Source organism: Peromyscus eremicus, chromosome 12 (assembly GCF_949786415.1).
Source record: "Peromyscus eremicus chromosome 12, PerEre_H2_v1, whole genome shotgun sequence".
Lineage (NCBI taxonomy): Eukaryota > Metazoa > Chordata > Mammalia > Rodentia > Cricetidae > Peromyscus > Peromyscus eremicus.
This window is the reverse complement of record NC_081428.1, coordinates 62,184,645-62,207,071: the sequence shown is the minus strand read 5'-3', so window position 1 is coordinate 62,207,071 and position 22,427 is coordinate 62,184,645. Positions and strand designations below refer to the sequence as shown.

General features: G+C 43.5%; 1 protein-coding gene across 2 annotated transcripts in view; it reads right to left on the bottom strand.

The window, feature by feature from the left end:
• Pak2 (p21 (RAC1) activated kinase 2) overlaps nt 1–22,203 on the bottom strand; it is a 67,606-nt gene extending 45,403 nt beyond the window's left edge. Inside the window, exon 1 of one of the 2 annotated variants that reach the window (XM_059277700.1) lies at nt 21,980–22,203. The gene's annotated coding sequence lies outside the window, so the exon portion shown is untranslated. Of the gene's footprint in view, nt 1–21,519; nt 21,624–21,979 lie in introns of those variants that run through there. The other variant, XM_059277701.1, reaches the window with a different exon arrangement.
• Nucleotides 22,204–22,427: the final 224 nt, after the last annotated feature.

Sequence of the window (22,427 nt, the reverse complement as noted above, 5' to 3'; positions counted from 1 at the left end):
CTGAACTTTATCCTCTTGAAGACAGCTGCTGAAGCTGCCTCTCCAGTCTCCTCGTCTTTGTTAATCTTCCTGAGAGTGTGCATATGTGTGCGTGTGGAGGTCACAGGGCAACTTCAGGTATGAGCCTCGCTTTCCGCCATCTTTGGAGCAGTCAGTGTCCCACTTACTGCTGTGCATGCAGGCTATCTGGCTCCCGAGCTTCTGGGGAATTCTCCTGTCTGTCTCCCATCTTGTTGCAGGAAGACCAGGAATGTGTGCACCATGCCTGACTCTACATGGGTTCTGGGGATCCAAACTCAGGTCCTAACATTAGTTTGGCAAGTGCTGCACCTACAGAACCATCTCTCCGGCCCTACTTTGTTTTCAAATTATTTATTTATTTTGTGTGCACATGAGGGAGGGTGTTTGTGTAGGTCCGAGAACATCTCGAGTGAGTGAATTTGCTCCTTTCAATGTGTGGGTCCTGAGGATCAGACTCGGATCTTGGAGGTTTGGAGGCAGCTGAGCCATCTCACTGGCTCTCTTTTATCTTATTAAAACAGTAGGTTACAGCAGGAAAAGATCCCTACCTTACATAAATTCTGATCTAAAAGTATGTATGTTAGGAAACCAAAGAACTCCTCAGTAAACAAGATTTTGAATGGTAATTAGATATTGATCTTTTGTGAGGAAACCTTTGTTTATCTACAATAAAAAGCCAACTGCATCCACATAAAATTTAAAATAATCTTTACTTCTTCAATTTAGCTCAAATTCTAGGACTTGGAGAAAAGCAGCTCTAATTTGAGAATAACTGAGATGCAGACATTATTATTTCCCTCTGAATCTTACAGCTTTCATTTCTTTCAGAGTATGTCACAAATGTACTTGCTCTGGTGCACTACTCTGACATACATCATCTGCCACATTTGATTAGTGAAAGAAATAACCCACCAAAAATCAAGAGCCTTACCTAAAACCTGCACACAGATCGAATACTAGGACCAGAATCCAAATATCCTCGCTCCTTCCTCGTGCTTTTCTCTTTGCTAATACAGAACTAGATGACTTTTGGCACTGAATTACAACTGTGACAATTAGTCATGATTTATGTCCTTTTCTTCCCCGACACTTCACTCAGTCCAAAGGGCAAGGGCTTTGCATATCTTAGACAGGAATGCTGACTGACTACGTCAACCATTCTATTCCTGATGAAGTCTATCTTTCCTGAATGTAGTGGTCATTTTCTCACACAGCAGTTCACTAGACACAGAGAAAGCATGCCATATTAGCAGGATTATCTCTGAAAAGCTTTGTGCTTACCCCTCACAGCTGACTTATGACCTGAGACTCTTTCCTACAAAGCAGCTGTCTGTGCACTGTTTCTATTGACAGAGGTAAGTGCCTGCAAGTGCCTAATAAGGTCCGGGTAAAATTCTTCCATCTTGTATTTTAGACAAGAACAACAGACACAAAAACAATTCATTGGATTGGAGACGTAGTTGGTAGAGTGCTTGCTTAGTGTGCATGAAGCCCTGGCTGGGTACAACCCCCAGTGCTGTATAAAACAGACAAAGGGGTGCATGCATCCTACCACAGGGAGGTTGGAGGCAAGAAGTTCAAAGTCATCCTTGACTGCATAAGGAGTCGAAGCTAGTCTGAGAAACATGAGACTGTCCCAAAATCAAACCAAGCCAAACAAACTTTACGATAAAATGATAATAAGCCGGGCGGTGGTGGCGCACACCACCAGCACTCAGGAGGCAGAGCCAGGTGGATCTCTGTGAGTTCAAGGCCAGCCTAGGCTACAGAGCAAGATCCAGGACAGGCACCAAAACCACACAGAGAAACCCTGTCTCGAAAACCAGATATAGATAGATAGATAGATAGATAGATAGATAGATAGATAGATAGAGACAGACAAAATGATAATGTACCCTATATTCTGTTCTACCACTACTCAAAAAATGACTTATGAAAAAAAAAGCAAATAAGTAGTGCCACTTTCCAATCTGTTCACTTTTTGCTACTTTTCAGTGACAAACAAGTAGGCAAAACAGAAAGTGTGCCCCAAACACACTGTACTCTTTAACAGGCCCATTGTTTAACTGTGACGAGCCTCAAACACAAACAATTACTCAATTGTGTACTGAAGAAGACCAGGGGTAGTTAAATACACAGCAGAAATAAAGAAGTGGTGTCTGGAACCAGTCAGTCCAACTAGTGGAAATGAATTTATCATAATCTACTGCGGCTGACCATGGCACAGCAAGTGAAAAATGCATTACTGGAAAACATGGTAAAGTGGAATTCTGATTCAAACTTCTACTTATATTTTATATATTTTCAGTAACTTATTAATGTAGTAACACTGACCAGAACTCTAACAATTTCCCCACACGCTGATACCGTTGCACCCCAACCGTTAAGAACCTCTGTGAGCATAAGTATAGATGGAGACACACCCAAACTACCTGCAGGTGCTGCCACACACAGACGGAGGCCTCCAACCTGGAGAGGAAGCAGTGCATCCCCCCCCCCCCCCCATGAGAACAGCAGTCAGATCATCAGGCCGACATGGCAAAGCTCCAAAGCCAAGAGGGGAGAACAAAGGGAAATGAGACCACATTGGTTCAGAGCAATACAAGTCTGCGTGACTGATCAAAGATCTCAAGTCACGGGGCCTGTGGGACGGCTCAGTGGGCAAGATACTTTCTGCCAAGCCTGAACGCCTGATTCTATCTCAGAATCCACAGGGTGAAAGGGGCATCTACACTCCCAAGTGTTGTCCTCTGACCCCCACACACATGCATACACAAATTAAATGAGTGTAAAAACCAAAGTTTTTAAAGTTTAGTGCACAAATGATACCAGTAAATAAAATGAGAGAGAATTCTAGTGAGTTCACAAACAAGGTGAAAAGTTACTTGGAGTAAGCCATTTGTTAACCCACTTATTCTCAATGATGTTTAACTAAACCACTAAGCTACTTTGATGGGAGCCAGAAGGGACAGGAAACAAAACCAGTCTGCCTGAGTTTGAAAACTCTAATAGAAGTCCCTTTCACATAAAGCTAGGAGCTAAAAGGCTGTAGTCTACAGGGACAAATCAAAATAAATCTCACTGGGCAGAAAAGAATGAAAAGACCTTAACCAATGAGTCTCAGCATAGAGAAAGGGAGCAAACAAAACCACTGAGAAATCCCAACACTTCACCATGCTTGTGCCTTTGCTTGCTCTGTAGCCAAAACTGGTCTTGAACTTGTGACCCTCCTGCACACTGAGGTTACAGGAATGAACCACCACACCCAGCTCTAAATGCATTGTATTGATCTACACTCACCCCATGGAACATAGCTTCATTTGTTAGTGTTCTCTGGTGAGTAAAAAAAATAACAATACAAAGCCTTTTCAGGAGAAATGAGCCCTAACAACTATCAACTAATACCCAAGGACATATACATTCGGCAACAGGTCTGATGTAGCCCAGGCTGGCCTCAAACTTGCTATTTATGGAGGATGATCTTAGCTTTTTTGAGACATTGAGTCTCACCATGCAGCTTCCGAAGTCAGGTGCTGGGATTAAAGGCATATGCCATCATGCTGGCAACTGTGAACTTCTATCTTCCAAATGCTGGGATTACAGGTGTGCTTGACCACAGCTACTTTTTAAGATTTCTTTTCTGTGTTCGAGTGTTTGCCTGCATGTATGTATGTGTACCACACACATGCCTGGTGCTTGGAGGTCAGAGGAAGGCATCAGATCCCCCAGTCTGAAGTTGCAGACAGTTAGTTGTGAGCTGCCATGTGGGTACTGAACTGAAATGTGTGTGGCTCAACAAAACTGTGAGCAGTGACTGCTAACGCTCATCTTTACACAGTCAGACAATAACACCTACAATAGGAACTTTCTGCATCGTGTATTAAACATACTGACGAGATTATGACACTGCTACTATCATTACCTAATATGATGTATCTTATTTCCTCTCCTGAACTCTATTCTTTGTGCGAAGACACTAACTTTATAGGTTTGTAGGGGAAGGACAAAGAGGCTCCCTACATAGTCCAGGGTGGACTTGACCTTTCCACCTGCCTGCCTCAGCCTACAGAGTGTTGGGATTACACACATGTGTAACACCATGCCTGGCATATCTTCTTTGAATTAACTAAAAGAACCTAGCAAGGTGTTACACAGGCAATAAAACCTGAAAATGTTTTTCAAATAAATGCTAGCCAATTTAAACAAACTGGTGCCATTCAAGTGGGATCTTGAAAACGAAGATCCGACTTTCAGACTCTTCGTTCAATCACTAAGTAAATTGAATAACACTCTGTATTGCGTATTCTTTCACATAGTAGGGTGGGGAGATGGCAAATGTGGAAAGTATTTTGGAGTTTCATCAGCTACTTTTCTTGCTGCTGTAATAAAATACGTAACAAAAACAACTCAGAAGAAGAGCTTATTCTGGCTCACAGTTTGAGAGCACAGTCCATCATGGTGGGGAAGGCATGGTGACGGGAACATGAGGCTGCTGGCCACACTGCAGCTACATTCAGGAGGCAGGGAAGTAAAATGCTAGTTTCCAGCTTCTTTCTACTTTTTATTCAGTCTGGGATCCCAGCCCATGGAATGGTGGTGTCTAGAGTTAGGGTAGCTCTTCCCACAATACACCTAATCTAGACACCTCACAGACATGCCCAGAGGTTTGTTGTCATGGTTATTCTAAATCTGTCAGGGTCACAATCAATGTTAACCATCACATCATTTAAAATTCTTATCACCCAATTCTTTTGTCTCCAATGTTTTGTTAAATTGTAATAAAAAAGTATTATTGATCACAAATGATTGTCTATAAAATGCAAGTAAAGTTAAAAGAGATGATCATCATAACAGCATTAAAAACAGAAAGTTCCTAGGCCACACATTCTCATTTCAAAGTGTCCCTTTTATCTTGGATTAATTACTTGAAGGTGCCCAGAGGCCAAAAGAAATGTCCAGTCACTTAATCTCTTTAGTGAACTGGTTAAAACAATTTCATTGGCATTCATGTCTTTAAAAGGTAGTACCTAGGTAAGTGGTGGTGGCACACAACTTTAATCCCAGCACTCAGGAGGCAGAAGCAGGTCTGTGAGTTTGAGGCCAGCCTGGTCTACAGAGTGAGTTGCTGGACAGTCAGGGCAGTTATACAGAGAAATCCTGCCTCAAAAACAAAACAAAAAAGGCAGTACTTACTTGAACAAGCATTACATGTAAGGCGAAAAAAAGACCAAAATGTTGTTTTATTCTGAGTTACAAGTATTTCTGAACGGGTAACACGTTTAGTGGGCACTGGCACAGTTTCTGACACCCTCACTTTCTCACTCCACACTGACTACCATCCTTCCATCTCAACAGCTACTTCACTACGTGGACATCAACTAGATCACGACCCAATGTTGAAGCTAGTCTTCCTAGAACAAGAAACCTGCTGAGTCCAATAGAGTTGTTCACTAACTCTAAAGTCTAAAAATACTCCATGGTACCAATGAACTTAGTGGGGTGCCAGAGTCTTGGCATGGCTTGGAAACTGTGGACTTACACCATGTATAAATGGGGGGAAATGTACTGAAAGACAGGAAAGCCCTAAGTGGAGAAAGATATTGATGTTTATGAATTTACTCAAAATTGTAAAGATGCAGACTTTCCTCAAACTGATCTATAAATTCATTACAATCATCATCAATTCCAAGAAGCCTTTGTAAAACAATAGAACATCAATTCTAAAATTTATATGGAAGACCAAAAGCCCAGGGAACAGTAAGGACACTTTGGAAGAATAATTATATGGATATATAATTATACATTTAGCTCATCCTAATAGGAAAACATTTTACATTGCAAAATTAGTTTCTGATATTGCATTACTTGAAGCTTTTCAGATCCTCTGGGCACATCTTCTCACACTACTACTGTAGTGGGTAGCCATTCCAGCTTTGATCTGGAAGTTCCAACCCCCAGTGAGACTTCGGCAACTGTCACGCCTACAAGGCGGGCCAAGGGAGGCGCCTGGAGACCTGAGATCTGGATCTGCCTGTGCTCTCACTCGGTTCCGGGACCCTGGACGGTGGAGGTGGGCCAAGCAGAGCTCCAGAGAACACCGCTGGACTGCGATACACCTTCCCCAGACCCCGCAACCTACCTATCCCTTAATTTGTAAGTTATGCCATTAAACAAATCTCCTTTTAACTACGTGGAGTGGCCTTAATATTTACACCAATATACTACTGCCTCAGCAAACAGCTTTTTGTTGAGGTCAACTTTTTCATTCAGGTACAACATGATAACACTTCACAACACTGTCACGTTATGTGGTACCCATACATACGCAATCTGGTGGCACGGGGGATTAATTGTGGGTGGGTCATTCCTCTTTCTCACCCTGTGTTGGATGAGACAGTGCAATGAGCCAATGGTTACACTTCCCTTTGGCTACTTACTATTCCTTCCAGGCTTCACTTCCCTTTCCTCACACTTCTGTTCTCTGGGAATGTACTTCCTAATAAGGTATAGTCATATAAGCCCTTGGCCTCACCTTCTGCCTAGAGGGATCCAGGCAAAGAAACAGCCCTACTTTATTTTATAGACATAACATCAAAAATACTTCAAACTAAAGACTGAAAATGAAAGTCAAAATTCTTTAAATGATTACAGAACACCTTCACACAGGAGACTGTATTAAGACACAGAGAGCATGTCCTAGTAAAGAGGTCTACAGTCTACACAAGAGAACCAAAGCAGGAAACTGGCTGATATTTAAAAGAACGACTTTTAAATATACTTTGGATAAAGAAATGAAAAGACAAAGAAACCCAATAAACAGGGCTGTAGAGACGGCTCAGCAGTTAAGAACACTTGCAGGAAATTGGGTTTGACTGCCAGCACCCACCTGGCAGCTCAGGACTACCTGTGACTGCAGTTCTGGGAATCCAATACCTCTTCTGACCTTCTGAGTCATCAGGGACACACATGGTACTCACACATACATGCAGGAACTCATGCAGACATATGAAACATGTAATAATAGGGGCCAGAAAACTACCCCATAACAGGAGGGTGGTGGTATATATCATCCTTTCTGAAACAGTGATTATTATAATAAATCTTAATGAGAATCTAATAAATAATAATCAAATAGCATGTGACTATGGCCAACCTCAGATACTGCAGCAATGTAAACAAGGCCATCAGCAGATACCACTTTATCCTGGCAATAATTAAAAAGACTAACCAAGCCAGTAGTGGTGGCACACGCCTGGAATTCTGGCATTTGGGGAGTGGAGGCAGGGCGATCAGAATTCAAGGCCAATCTCAGCTACACAAGTTTGAAAGATAACAAGAGGCAAAACAGTGGTAGGAGTCTTCTAGTACCCTGCTCCTGGAACTCACTACATAAACCAGGCTGGCCTCACACTCATAGAGACCCACCTGCTTCTGCCTTCCAACTGCTGGGATTAAAATGTGCACCATCATGCCCGATTTATTTTAGTATTTTATGTGCATGAGTGTTTTGTCTACATGTATGTCTGTGTACCACGTATGTGCCTGGGTGCCTTCAGAAGTTAGAAGAGGGTATTGGATCCTCTGGGGCTTAAGGTTGTAAGCTACCACGTGAGTGCTGGGAATTGAACCCCAGTCCTCTGCAAGAGTAATAAGTGCTTTTAACTGCTGAGCCAACTCTCTAGCCCCACGGTGTTGGGTTTTGTTTTGTTTTGTTTTTTTCTCAATATGGTCATTCTGCTGATTCTGAAATGGTATTACACTGTTTAATTGGATAGAATATCGCCAAATGGTGGGTGTAATAGGAAAGGGCAGCTTTATGTAATGATGCTGCCACAGCTCTTATAATTTTGTTTATAGAAAAAAAATTAGCCAGGTATGGTAGTGCATGTCTTTAATCCCAGCACTTCAAGGCAGAGGCAGGCATATCTCTCTGAGTTCAAGGCCAGTCTAGTATACAGAGTGAGTTCCAGGACAGTCATGGCTACACAGAGAAACCCTGTCTCAAAAAAACCACCCCCCCCCCCCACACACACAAGTGCTAGAGATGGCTCAGAGGATCAGAACACTGGTTGCTGTCCCAGAGCAGCTGGTTCAAGTCCCAGCATCCATATGAATAACTCCACTTCGAGGGGACCACATGCCCCCTCTTCTGACCTCCATGGGCACAGCAATACACATACATAGTGCACAGACATCCATGCAGTCACAACACCCATACACATAAAATAAAAATTCTTTTTAATTTATGAAAAAATAACTAGGCTCTGCAGAACATATCAGGTGTTTCTAGAACAATTTAAAAAGTTCTAAAAGTGGCCGGGTGGTGGTGGTGGTGGCGGCGGCGGCGGCGGCGGCGGCGGCGGCGGCGGCGGCGGCGGCGGCGGCGGCGGCGGCGGCGGCGGCGGCGCACGCCTTTAATCCCAGCACTCGGAGGCAGAGCCAGGCGGATCTCTGTGAGTTCGAAGCCAGCCTGGGCTACCAAGTGAGTTCCAGGAGAGGCGCAAAGCTACACAGAGAAACCCTGTCTCGAAAAACCAAAAAAAAAAAAAAAAAAAAAAAAAAGTTCTAAAAGTGATTTGAATAATTGAATAATAAAATGGTAGCACCAGTGGTGTATCACACAGCTCTTGAGTACATCTACTTTAGAAATTGACAATACCATTTACAGATTCTGTTATGTTCTGGGAAAGTCATTTTCATGATTTTATCCTTCTGTATTTTATGTCATTGTTGCTTTGTTTTTGTTTTTTGAGACAAGCTCTCACGTTGTACCTCTGGCTGTCCTTGAACTCACAGAGATTCACCTGCCTCTGCTTCCTAAGTGCTAAGATTAAAGTAATGACTACCATGCCAGGCTGTCAAAGTTCTTTGTACATTGTCTGTGGGGGGGGGGGGGGCGGCAGACATTGTTTATCTAGATTTATTCTTCTAGTAAAAATTCCACTTTAGCCGGCAGTGGTGGCGCACGCCTTTAATCCCAGCACTCGGGAGGCAGAGGCAGGCGGATCTCTGTGAGTTCGAGGCCAGCCTGGTCTACAGCGCGAGCTCCAGGAAAGGCACCAAAGCTACACAGAGAAACCCTGTCTTGGGGGAAAAAAAAAAAAAAAAAAAAAAAAAGGAAAAAAAAACTTCACTTAGTGACAAAAGTAATTAAAGTAAAAATATTTAGGGGGTGGAGAGATGGGTCAGCAGTGAAGAGCACTGGCTGCTCTTCTAGAGATCCCAGGTTCAATTCCCAGAGCCCACATGACAGCTCACAACTGTCTGTAACTCCAGTTCCAGGGGATCTGACGCCTTCACACCAATGCACATAAAATAAAGTTTAAAAATTTTTAGGTTTTTCCATTTTTAAGAAATTAACATTTTAGAAGATGATTTTTAAAAATCATTAAGTTTTCATATCTTGCTCTAATGTTCAATTCCCAAACTCTCCACATTTTCCGAAACAGATTTCTCAAATCACTCTAGCCTATGATTTAATCATTACTCCAAGATTACTTTTCACTCTCAGATTCCCAGAGTCTATCCTTCACAAGGCAGTTAGTAACTTTAGAAATATCACAAGGTATTGGTTCACTGTATAAAATTTGCCTTTCAAAGGGGTTTGGGATAAAGCCCAATGATACCTTCAGGACCAGGCCACTTTATCCAGACGCACATCATTTCAGTTGCTCTCTTTGAGCTTTTTTGTATATCCACTGTAGTTTTTCTACCAGCCACCTCAAACAATTACCCATGACCTCCTCAAAAAGGCTTTCTGCTTGGTGACTAACCATTCCCTCTCCCCAGAACCAAGGGGGTTCCTGGGTCGTAGGACTTTTCAGTGCTCAGGGCAAACCGGATCACCTATTTTCTCTACCTCGGTGCTATCCGGTAAGCACCCACTCTAAGAACTGGCCTGTCACTATGCCCATGGCATTAATTTTCCTCTAACTTAATACTCACTACAGTGAATGAATGTTTCTTCCCTACCCACTTATACAGCCCTCAAGCAGCAATGCAGTGAGTCCTCTGCTTACCAGGATTCTTCACTCAGACTGAACACTGTTCCTGGCCCACAGTAGTAATGGACAGTATCTGCTGGGCTGGCCGGATGGCTCAAGCCAGTGAAAGCACCTGTTTATCAAGTTTGACAACCTGAGTTCAACTTCCAAGACCCACGTGGTAGGACAGCACTGACTCCCACTGACATTTATGAGCACCATGGCATGTGTACCCTCAAGCACACATACATACACACACAAAAAAAATTTAATTAGCTGTGCAGTGAATATGGATGAAAGGATTTTTCTGTTCAATGGTTGAATAATGGGCTTTTTTGGTCTTTAAGATGATAAAGATCCTGATATTAGAAGATATATTACTATTCTTTAAGGTCATGTTCTAGAAAACCAAGACAATAAAACTTTTCATTTATCTTGACCCTAATAATTAACCAAACAAGTCCAGGAGCCTCACACTTTCACCACTTCATGTTCAAGACAAAGCCAGGGCCTTAGCCAGGGCTCTGAACTTACTCATCCAAGCAGCACTCAGCAGAAGGTGGATTTGGGCAAGAGGCACAGGAGTGACCTAACTCCCGAGACAGGAGGTCGGAGGGCACACCGCAGGTGGTAGGAAATACAGCTACATCTGCAGTTCCTGGGCAACAGGAAACCACTACCAATTTGTGAGGGGTTAGTTTTAGTAGTGTTTTATTCTCAAAATAAAAGCAGTATATGGCCAGTCATTACAAAATCCCCAACCCTACAATGCTCTTAGAGACCACACACATGTCCTGAGGCAAGTCTTCCTGAGGACCCCTCCCTTAATTGTCTCTTAAGCCTATTTTAAAATATCTTAATAACCTGTCCAAAAATAACCCTTCTCAACCCAGGATAGAGTCTGAAATAAAGAATACTCATTATCCTACTTTCCAGAAATAACCTATTTTTTATATTTTTGCACTAGAAGTTAAATGACACTACTGGAGAATAAAGATTCCTATTGATTCTCCATTCATTCATTCGTTCATTCATTCAAATATTTACTTAAGCTGGTCATAGTGGCTTATGTCTTTAATACTAGCACAGAGGCAGGTGGATCTTAGAGAGTTCAAGGCCAGTTCCCAGTCTAAGAGTTCCAGACTAGACAGAGGTACATGGTGAGACTGTGTTTTAAAAACAAACAAAACAGCTGGGTGGTGGCATAGGCAGGTGGATCTCTGAGTTCCAGGACAGCCAGAGCTACAAAGAAAAACCCTGTGTCAAAAAAAAAACAAAATAAATAAACAAATACAGAACAAAACACTAAAATATTCATTTAGTGTACAACATTTGCCAGATCCTAGAAGGCAAAGATTCAGTCCTGGTTTTGACGCCAGTCCATGGGAAAAGAGCATCCTGTTGCAACAAGGCAAGGCTACCAGGGGCCAGTGAGACGTGTGGGAAAAAGCCTCCTGATTCTACGCACTATTAGCCACAAGTCACACCGCACTATTAGCCAGAAGTCACACCGTCTTTTGAAACTAAAGAAGGAACAGCAAGTGTAAAAAAATTCTGTAATCCACAGTGATACCTTCTTTTTTCCTTGGCCTCCCCCTAAGCACCACACTTAAGAGACTAAAACATGAACAACAAGGAAGTGCTGTGCTCAAAAAATGCTCTGAAAGAGAACAGGCAAGCAACACAGATTACTAAAAACTAAACAATGGACTGAATACTAGAAATCTAGTTTTCCTTAAGTCTGGTCACAAACTCTAAATGGCAAAGGAAACAACAACACACACACAAAGCAGAGGGCAAAAGGGCAGTAAATACATGAGAAGCATAGCTTCACTCAATAGCAAAGAGGTGCAAACTGGGACAACATGCTTCCTTCCTATCAAAGTAATGCCACACAGTCTAAAACAAAGTGCTTTTTCACTGAAGGATGAAGGTCAAGGCTGAGCTGACTAAGTATCAATATGTCTTCCCTTTCCTCTTTCTTTTCAGACTGGAACTGCCCATCTCTCCTTCAGTCTTGCGAGTGCTGAAATTGCAGGGTTGTGCTACCGAACCTGGAGTGTAATATGTCTTAAAAATCCAGAATAAGCCGGCCGGTGGTGGCGCACACCTTTAATCCCAGCACTCGGGAGGCAGAGCCAGGCGGATCTCTGTGAGTTCGAGGCCAGCCTGGGCTACCAAGTGAGTTCCAGGAAAGGCTCAAAGCTACACAGAGAAACCCTGTCTCAAACCCCCCCCCCCAAAAAAAAAATCCAGAATAAGGCTGGAGAGATGGCTCAGTGGTTCAAGTGGTATGCAAGCGTAAGGACCAGAGTCCACATCCCTAGAACTCACACAAATGCCAGATGGAGCTGCTGGCCTGTTGGGAATCCCAGCTCACAAGCAGGTAGACACACTGGGAGACCCCAGGAACAAGCTAGTTTACAGAGCAAGCTATTACTACTGGCTAGCTGTGAATTTAGCTGTGACTCTGACTTAATGGGTAAGGCAGAGAGGGACCAAGAAGATACCCCATGTCAGCCTGCAGCCTCCACACATACGTAAAGCGCACACGAGCCCATGGTACTCTCTCTCTCTCTCTCTGACACACACATACACACAGGGATGTGAAGATGAGTTGCGTTCTTTTTGTTGCATTTGTCTAACTCTGTGAAGCTGTGTTACTGTGCCTGTCTAAAACATCTGATTGGTCTAATAAAGAGCTGAACAGTTAATAGCAAGGCAGGAGAAAGGATAGGTGGGGTTGCCAGGCAGAGAGAATAAATAGAGGGAGAAAAAGAGAAAAGAGACCAAGGAACGAGAAAAGGAGGAGAGGAAGACTCCAGGGGCCAGCCACCTAGCAACAGGTCTAGACACAAAATAAGAAAGGAAAGAAAAGGGACTGGAGAGATGGCTCAGTGTTAAGAGCACTGGCTGCCCTTCCAGAGGACCCAGGTTCAATTTCCAGCACCCACATGGCAGCTCACAACTGTCTGTCTGTAACTACAGTTCCAGGGGATCTGACACCCTCACATCAAAGCATATAAAATTAAGTTAATTATTTTTTAAAAAAATTAAAGGAGGAGGAGGAGGAAAGAAAAGCTGGGCAGTGGTAGTGTACACCTTTAATTGGGAGGCAGGTGCAGGTGGATCTCTGTGAGTTCGAGGCCAGCCTGGTCTACAGAGTGAGTACCAGGACAGGCTCCAAAGCTACACAGAGAAACTGTCTTGAAAAACCAAATAAATATAAATAAATAAATAAATAAACAAATAAAAAAGAAAGAAAGAAAAGGTATACAGAAATAGAGTAAGTAAGGTAAAAGCCCAGAGGCAAAAGGTAGATGGGATAATTTAAAGTTAAAAAAAAAGCTGGCAAGAAACAAGCCAAGCTAAGGCCCGGCATTTATAAGAAATAAGCCTCCATGTGTGATTTATTAGGGAGCTGGGTGGTGGGTCTCTCAAAAGAGCAAAGGGTAAAAACAGATGGCACCATGGTTCACACACTGAGGGTGCTCCTTTCCTCCTTACTCCCAGAACTGGGGAACCAGAACAGCACCTCCACCACCACCACCACCACCCACACACCAATTCTAACAGGAAAAGAAGGATAGAGGAGTCTGGAGTTAGCACAGGTGACAATGTAAATTATTAGATGTTTTGGTTGCATTTACTTTGCAACGTTTTTCTTTTAGATAGGGTATACTATGTAGCCCTGGCTGATATGGAACCCATAGGCCTGGATGGTCTCAAACTCACAGAGATCCTCCTGCCTCAGTCTCCCAAGTGCTGGAATTAGAAGCATGAGCCACCACACACACCTTGTAATAAACTATTTTTGTATCATAAAAAATGAAAGCAAAAAATGTTAAGATAGTCACTTCATAGTACAAGGCAATCATTAAGTAAAATGAACATCAGAAAGCAATCATTCATTATTACCTATACAATAGAACATAAAACTTTTAAACACCCATTTTCGAGTAAAGTAAGAATAAACTGTACACAGGTATTTCTTATGAGTATGTAACTAGGTTCCAACTTTCCATCCTCTTGCCTCAGCCTCCCAAGTACTGGCATTACAGGCCTGTGTGCTACCACACCAGACTACAGGTAAGTTAAAAGAGAGAACAAAACCAAACTGGAAATAAAGACAAAGCTTAATAAAAAAGACACAGACAATATATTAAGACAAAACCTAAGATAACCAGGCAGAACAGCACACACTTATAACGCCAGTTGTCCCAGCACTTAGGGAGGTGTAAGGAGTTAGGCAGGAGGATCAGAGTTCTAGCTCATCCTCAGCTACAGGGAGTTCTAGATCAGCTTGGGCTGCATGAGACTCCTTCTCAAACAGAAAACAGGGAGACTGGTGAGATGGGTAAGGCCCCTGCTGCCAAGCCTGACAACCTGAGTCCATCCATTGAACCTGCATGGGAAGATCTCTGCAAGAAGTCTGTCCTCTGATGCACCTGTGCCCCATCACAGAAATACCAAAATGAAATATTTCGTGCAAAAATACTGAATAGGACAATTATTTTACTGATAACACAATCTGTAAAAAAGATCAACCAGTGCAGAACTCAGTCACCAAACAATCTGACATCAGAACACAAAGTCATTAGTTAGGAGAATGAGAAGCCAAGCTACAGACGAGGAGAGACACTCACAAAAAACGTTCCTGATATAAAAGACTACTACATGAAATACATACAAAGAACTCATAACCCAGCAACAGGAAAATGAACGACTCTATTAAGAACTGACAAAATAGCCAGGTGGTGGTGGCACACACCTTTAATCCCAGCACTCGGGAGGCAGAGGCAGGTGGATCTCTGTGAGTTTGAGGCCAGCTTGGTCTACAGAGTGAGATCCAGGACAGGCACCAAAACTACATGGAGAAACCCTGTTTCAAAAAACCAAAAAAAAAAATTTTTTTTAGAAAAACAGTACTGAAGTTTCTCATGCAACTAAATATATCACTGTCACAACACAGCTCCTTAAATTAACCCCATCACCATAAAAGTTATGTCCTCAGAAAAACTGACTTGTAGCCAGGCGGTGGTGACGCACGCCTTTAATCCCAGCACTGGGAGGCAGAGCCAGGTGGATCTCTGAGTTCGAGGCCAGCCTGGGCTACCAAGTGAGTTCCAGGAAAGGTGCAAAGCTACACAGAGAAACCCTGTCTTGAAAAACAAAACAAAACAAAACAAAAAAAAAAAAAAAAAAAAAAGAATCTTAGCTGACATTATCATAAGATATATAAATGGCAACACACAAAAAGACGTTCAATGTCGCTAATAATTACAAAAATGTAAATCAAAACAACAATGAGATACTTCATACAAGTAAGATGGCTGCTGTTAAAACAAAACAAAAAACATAAAATGAAGACCTGGCAAGGATGTGGAGAAACTGAAGACTCTGCGCTGCTGGTAGAAATGTAAAACAACACAGCCACATGGAAAACAATTTAGTGGCTCCTCAGAAAAGCAAAAGTAGTCGCTACACAAGCCCGCAGTTTCAGTTCTGGAGAAAAGGACGTTTTGAAGAAAAAGCTGTCCATATATTGATATCCAGACTGCACCATTCAGTCTTTGGCTCTTTTGGCTAAGCAAAATGTAGTGCATACACAGAATAAAGTATTTGACCATAAAAGGAAGGGTACATTAACATATGCTACAACATGGATGAACACTGAGCGTTATCAGGCTAGGTGAAATAAGCCAAAGGTAAAATGAACTTATATAAGCAGTCAAGATCATGGAGACTGAAAGTAAAGCAAGGAATGCCTAGTTAGCAGGCAGACTTTCAGTTTCGTAAGATGAAAAGAACTATAGTGGTGTGACCATGGTGCTATAATGCATGGCACTGTAAACCTAGAGACCGTTACAGATGGTAAGCATCCTCAGGTGTATTTTATACCACAATGACAAAATGGAAAAGAAAGTCCTGGGCTGAGAAGACAGCTCAGTATATAAAAGCACTTGCCATGCAAACCTGATGATGTCCTGGGTTTGATTCCCAGAACCACCAAAGCTAGATGCTGTGTGTGGCATGCACCGCTCAGGGGGTGGGGAAGCAGGGACAGATAGGAGGGCCATCTGGACACACGGCAGACAGAACCAAGAGAGTGGCGACTCAGTAGTAGGGCTACGTAGTTTCTCAGAGGGCCCAAGTTCAGTTCCCTGTTACTGGCTCAGGGAAAGAGGAGTGAATAGAAAGAAGAGACAATGTTTTTTGGTTTGTTTTATAATTTTTGAAAAAGGGTCACTCTGTGTACCCCTGGCTACATTGGAACTCACTGTGTAGACCAGGCCTACCTCTGCCTCCCAAGTGCCAGGATTAAAGACCTACACCACCACATCTGGCCAGCACAAAATTTTGATTATGTATAAAATGATTTTGTTGCTGTGGGATGGTCTGTATGTCAAGTGTGTTGCTGATTGGTCAATAAATAAATCAGTGATTGGCCAGTGGCCAGGCAGGAAGTATAGGTGGGACAAAGAGGAGAATAAAGCTGGGAAGTGGAAGGCTGAGTCAGAGACACTGCCAGCCGCCACGATGACAAACAGCATGTGAAGATGCCGGTAAGCCACGAGCCACGTGGCAAGGTATAGATTAATAGAAATGGATTAATTTAAGCTGTAAGAACAGTTAGCAAGAAGCCTGGTAGGGACATACAGTTTGTAACCAATATAAGTCTCTGTGTTTACTTGGTCGGGTCTGAGCGGCTGTGGGACTGGCAGGTGAGAGAGATTTGTCCTGACTGTGGGCCAGGCAGGAAAACTCTAGCTACAGTGTGTATTTTTTCAACACATTATTATACATTTGCAAAAACCCATACAACATATAACAAGTAAACTCTAACATAAGCTTGGACTCTGGGCAGTACTAACATGTCACTGCTGGTCCATCCTAAGTATATCAAAGACCTACTTACGAGCACAGTTACTGATGGTGGAGAAACTTTGAGAACTCTATACTTTCTGCTCTATTTTGCTATGCACCTAAAATTGCTATATAAAGTCTACTAAATTAAATTTTAAAATAATTAAAAATATATAAGAAATTGACATTTACTTAACGAACACATACTTATTGCCTATCTACTTGTTTGAAGATCTGGGTCAAAGAAATAAAGAGAAAAAAAAGCATTCAAACATGGAGGGGCATTTTCATTCAAAGCACACACATATACATGCATACACATATGTAAATAATTATTACTAAAAGTTCAAAATAAAATATGGATTTTTTTTTGTAAAAGTGTAATAGGCAAGATTTTACAACAGAGGTAAAATGAATACCCATTCAATAAAGGAGGACAGATAAGGAAACTTACATGGGTGAGAGCTTTTTAGAGGTCAGTTTACCAGCTATCAAAATGTAGACCGAGGTGGGCAAGACGGCTCATAGGTAAAGGCAACCAAACTTAAACTACCTTAGAGTTTAATCCCCAGGACCTAACAACCCACCCCAAACCCCCTTGCAATGCACTCAAGTGTGGTAACAGCATAGGTCTGGAAACCCAGCACCAAGAGAGGCTGATGCATTCTAAGCCAGTGTGAGCACCACAGCAAAAGAAAGACATCTGAGAGCATCTCCCCCATTACCTCACTGCCACAAAACAGAAACAAACACCATAAAATGCACATTTAAAATCAAGCCAGGCAGTGATGGCACACACCTTTAATCCCAGTAGGTAGAGGCAGGTGGATCTCTGTGAGTTTGAGGTCAGCCTGGTCTACAGAGTGAGTTCCAGAGAAACCCCGCCTGGAAAAACCAAACCAAACAAACAAACAAACAAAAAACCCTCGTGGTTGGGAAAATGGTGCCTGCTGCCAGGACTGATGGTCTAAGTTCAATACAACCCACTGTAAGGAGAGAGCCAGCTCCCACAGGGTGCCCTCTGACCTTCACATGTCCCTCCCCACAACACACACAAAACAAAATAAAATTAAAAATGTTTATTATTTTGATGTTTATTTATTTAAAAAGAAATTCGGTCCTCTTAGAGAAAGCACATGAACATGCACATGTGCAAAAATATCTGATAGGGACTCTGGTTAAGCTCTACCACTCAGATCTAGAAAACCACAGTGAGCACAGGTAGTAAGAGGACCACATAATGAAGTAACTCCTCACTGTTAAGGAGACAGGTACCACTGTGTGTACTGATATGGAAATCAACACACAAGAGTCCTCCCCCACCCTGCCCCATTTAAAAATCAAGGTAGCCGGGCGGTGGTGGCGCACGCCTTTAATCCCAGCACTCGGGAGGCAGAGCCAGGCGGATCTCTGTGAGTTCGAGGCCAGCCTGGACTACCAAGTGAGTCCCAGGAAAGGCGCAAAGCTACACAGAGAAACCCTGTCTCGAAAAACCAAAAAAAAAAATAAATAAATAAATAAAAATCAAGGTAAACAGGTCATGGTAGCTCAACATATAATCCAAGCACCTGGATGGCTCAGAAAGAGGATCGATCACCATGAGTTCAAGGCCAGCCACACTACATATGGAGACCCTGTCCCAGAAGTACTAAACAAAATAATTTAAATCAACTAAAAAACACACCCTGAATAGTTGCTTCCTTCGAGCTTCTTATTAAATAAAACTGTCAGCAATGGGGGACTGGAGAGATGGCTCAGCAGTTAAAAGCACAGAGTGCTGCTCTCCCAGAGGACTGGTGTTCAATTATCACCCACATGGCAGCTCCCAACTGTCTGTAATTCCAGTTCCAGGAGTCTGATGCTCTCTAATGGCCTTCATTGGTGTCCATGTGCTGCATATACACACATGCAGGCAAAACACACATACACATCAAAAACAATTCTTAAAAAATAAAAGGAGGCCCGGGTGGTGGTGTCCCCGACTTTAATCCCAGCACTCAGGAGGCAGAGGCCAGCCTAGTCTACAGAGTGAGTTCCAGGACAGCCAGAGCTGTAACACAGAGAAATCCTGTCTTGAAAAACCAAATAAAGGGGGCTGAAGAGATGGCTCAGGGGTTAAGAGCACTGATTGTTCTTCCGGAGGTCCTGAGTTCAATTCCCAGCACCCACATGGTGGCTCACACCCATCTGTAATGAGATCTGGTGCTCTCTTCTGGTCTGCAGTCATACATGCTGTATACATAATAAATAGATAAATCTTTAAAAAAATAAAAAATAAAAAAAAGGAGGGCTGGAGAGATGGTTCAGCTTAAGAGCACTGGCTGCTCTTCCAGAAGACCCAGGTTCAATTCCCACCACCCACATGGCAGTTCACCTGTAACTACAGTTCCAGGACTTCTGACACACTCATACAGACATATATATAGACAAAACATCAATGAATATTTAAAAAAAAATACAAGAAGAACTCAGAAGCACAATTTGCAAGTAATAACCTCCTTCTCACTAGACAAGAATCAGTTAATACTGTAACTAGAAGCACTTGAGTGGCCGTTGTGTGTGGGGGAACCTGATCTAGTCAAGACTTGAACCACAGTCCAATTTAAACCAAAAACAGAAATCTCAGAAAGCCAAAAGAAATGCATACTGAACATTATTACTGTAATAATCAATAATAATAATGATAGTAAGGATTCAACCATACCTACTTGCTATATACTTGGCTACCTATACAAGCTCTTGAGATCTGTGAAAGTATAATTCAAAGTTTATTCTTAACTAACCAGAACAAGTTCTAAGTTCCCTCATTTAAAACATGTAATTGAACTGAAATATAAACTACCCCTCATCATGTCTACTTGGAAACCTGCCTATGATAAAGATCAAAGAAATATGAGAAGCCCCACTCCTTTAGCAGACATAAACTATACTTCATGAATTTAGGTTTGCAGCGTTGGTACCATGTAACACAAGGTCCAGAAGAATTAATCTCTTTTTCTCTGATGGTAAACTTGGAATCATGACCCCAAGAGAAGTGAAATATCCAAGAATACTTTTTTTTTTTTAATGTCTGCTTGCCGACCACAATGGTGCACACCTGTAATCTCAGCTATTAGAAGCCTAATGCAAGACAAACGTTTGAGTCCAAGAGTTTGCAACAAGCCTGGGTAACACGGAAAGAGCCGATCTCCAAAGAAAAATAAACAGACACCTGCTTTTGGAAAGAAGTGAGCCCTTCTGCTGGTGCACCAGAATCTAGGGAGGCTGAGACAGGAGAACACACAGAGTTTAAGACTGTCTCAAAAGTTAAAGAGGGCTGGGGTTGTAGCTCAGTGATAGAGTGCTGACCTAGCATCATAGGGAGGGCTTTGGTTCAATCCAGTACAAGGGGTTAAAAAAGAGAAAAAAACAGAAGCTGACCTCAAGGCACTTTTTCATTCCCCCCTACACTTCTACATCTAAACCCCTCATGCCAAGACATCTCATTAACGTAAGAACAATTGACAGTACCAATGGATGACAGTACCCAGTACTAAGCCATGTTTTTCCCCACAGCCTAGTAGAGGGGAAGGTAATGATAGACCATTTAGTGAAAACAACAAAACATTTTGAATTTAGGTCAACCTCTTTTACCGAAATCCAAAAGTTACTTTAAAATGATTATCTACCTACCTACCTAGCTACCTAAGCAACAGGAAATTCAGTTTCCATGATGTAAATGTACAATAATGTTCCTGGCTAATTAATCTCTAGAACGGTTTAAAAGCACAGGCTGCCAAATAGATGAGCTCACACGTGTGAGCCCAGCACCTAAGGCTGAGCCTCCTAGGAAGTGTCAGGCCGGCCTGAGCAGGAATGAGGCAGCCTTGTCTAGAAAAAAGGCAGAGGATGCATGTAAAAGCACATGAAAAGGGCCTTCCCTTTTACACACACACCGACTGAAGAGCTGGGGTAGAGATGGGCAAGAATGTTCTACAAATGCCACGGAGCTGCTTCTGGCAGAGTTGACATGTCCTAACCTGCTTTAAAAATTACTATTCACTGCCTTCATCCCAACCTAATTTTATTCATACTATTCTTTTGGATAACTCTACCAAAAAGAAAAAAGAAAAAGAAATCCCCAGAGCAAATTCTTGTGTATTTATTTCAATATCCTGCCTACTTATATGGGCGGAAGAGTCAAACAGCAGGGGAAAAACGTGACGTGCACAACCTTCATCCAAAACACAGTTCGTCTAATTTTGGGCCTAACCGGTTTGGTTGACTTTAAATGGTTAGAAATGAAAAGACAGAAAATCGGCAGGTCACTTGTAGAGAAGAACCTGGCTGCTATCAATGGGAGTTGGTTGTTTTGTTTTTTGATTTTTTTTTTTTAATCAAAGAGAAAACAAATCTCTCCCACTCTACCTATTCCTATTAAATTAAGATAAAGGATAAGGGAGAACCTCCCATCAAGCCACAACAGCCATTATTTCACACACTTCTGTCTTGGATGACTCGATCTCTAAAGAACTAATCAAAAGGTTGAGTCCACTAAGTTATTTGCGGCAACGTTTTTGTGAGTGAGGAGGGCGCGCGTGTTTCAGACAGCCAAACATGGTGAAAAGCCAACCTCAACCCAAGTTAACCTTAAGAAGCAAATAGTCACCTCCTGGCTGAAGATCAAGCAAAAACTGTGAGAAGATCCTTAAGTTCTCTTCTTAAGCGGAGGGTCCCGGAGCCCGGCAAAACTTTCTCCTGATGTGGAGAATGAGGAAGAGCTTACAGACGGAACCTAAGGGGCTCGCGACAGGATTCTGGAGCCACAAGGCTGCAGCGAACGCAGCTGGTAAAGGAGGGACCATCCAGGAACAAACCCGAGCTGTCCGGTGCAGCGCCGCGGCAGAGAGGGGCGAGAGCGGCCGGGCTGGGGCCGGGCAGAGAAGGGTCCCCGCAGCCCGGCAAGCTTCCTCTCGGCCCAAGCCGAGGAGAGCCCGGGCGCAGACAATGAGCCACCGCCCGGAGCCGGAGGCCCGCTCGCAGGTGCCTGCGTCCCGGCCCGCTGGGCCCAGGCCGCGGAGGCGGGAGGAGGGCGGCGGCCGGGCCCGGGCGAGAGCGTCCGCACTTACCAGAGAGGGAAGGAAGGTCTCCGCCCGACCCGGGGCGGGCTGCCGGGCCGACGCGGGCGAGCGCTGCGCTGGGCAGCAGAGAGGCAGGAGGGCAGGGCAGAGGGGAGCGGCTCGGGGCGCGGCCGTCGCTACCGAGGCCGTGAGGCGCGGGGCCCCGCGGGCCAGGGAGGGGAGGGCAGGAGCCTTCGGCAATGGCGACGGCCCGGGCCGGAGGGGAAGCGGAACAACCGCTGCCGCTGCGCGTGGCCACAACCCTGGGGGAGGGCGGTGGCAGGGCGAGGGGCGGGGCCGGAGTACGGACCCGCCCCACCCGTGGCGTCACTCCCGAGGGGCGGGCCCACACAGGGCTGCTGGGAAACGTAGTCCAGTCATTTGCTGGAGCGGGCGGGCGGGAGGCAGTTTTGAGATTAAAGAAAGCTTCTCCCTCATTTAATTCAGCATTCTGCAT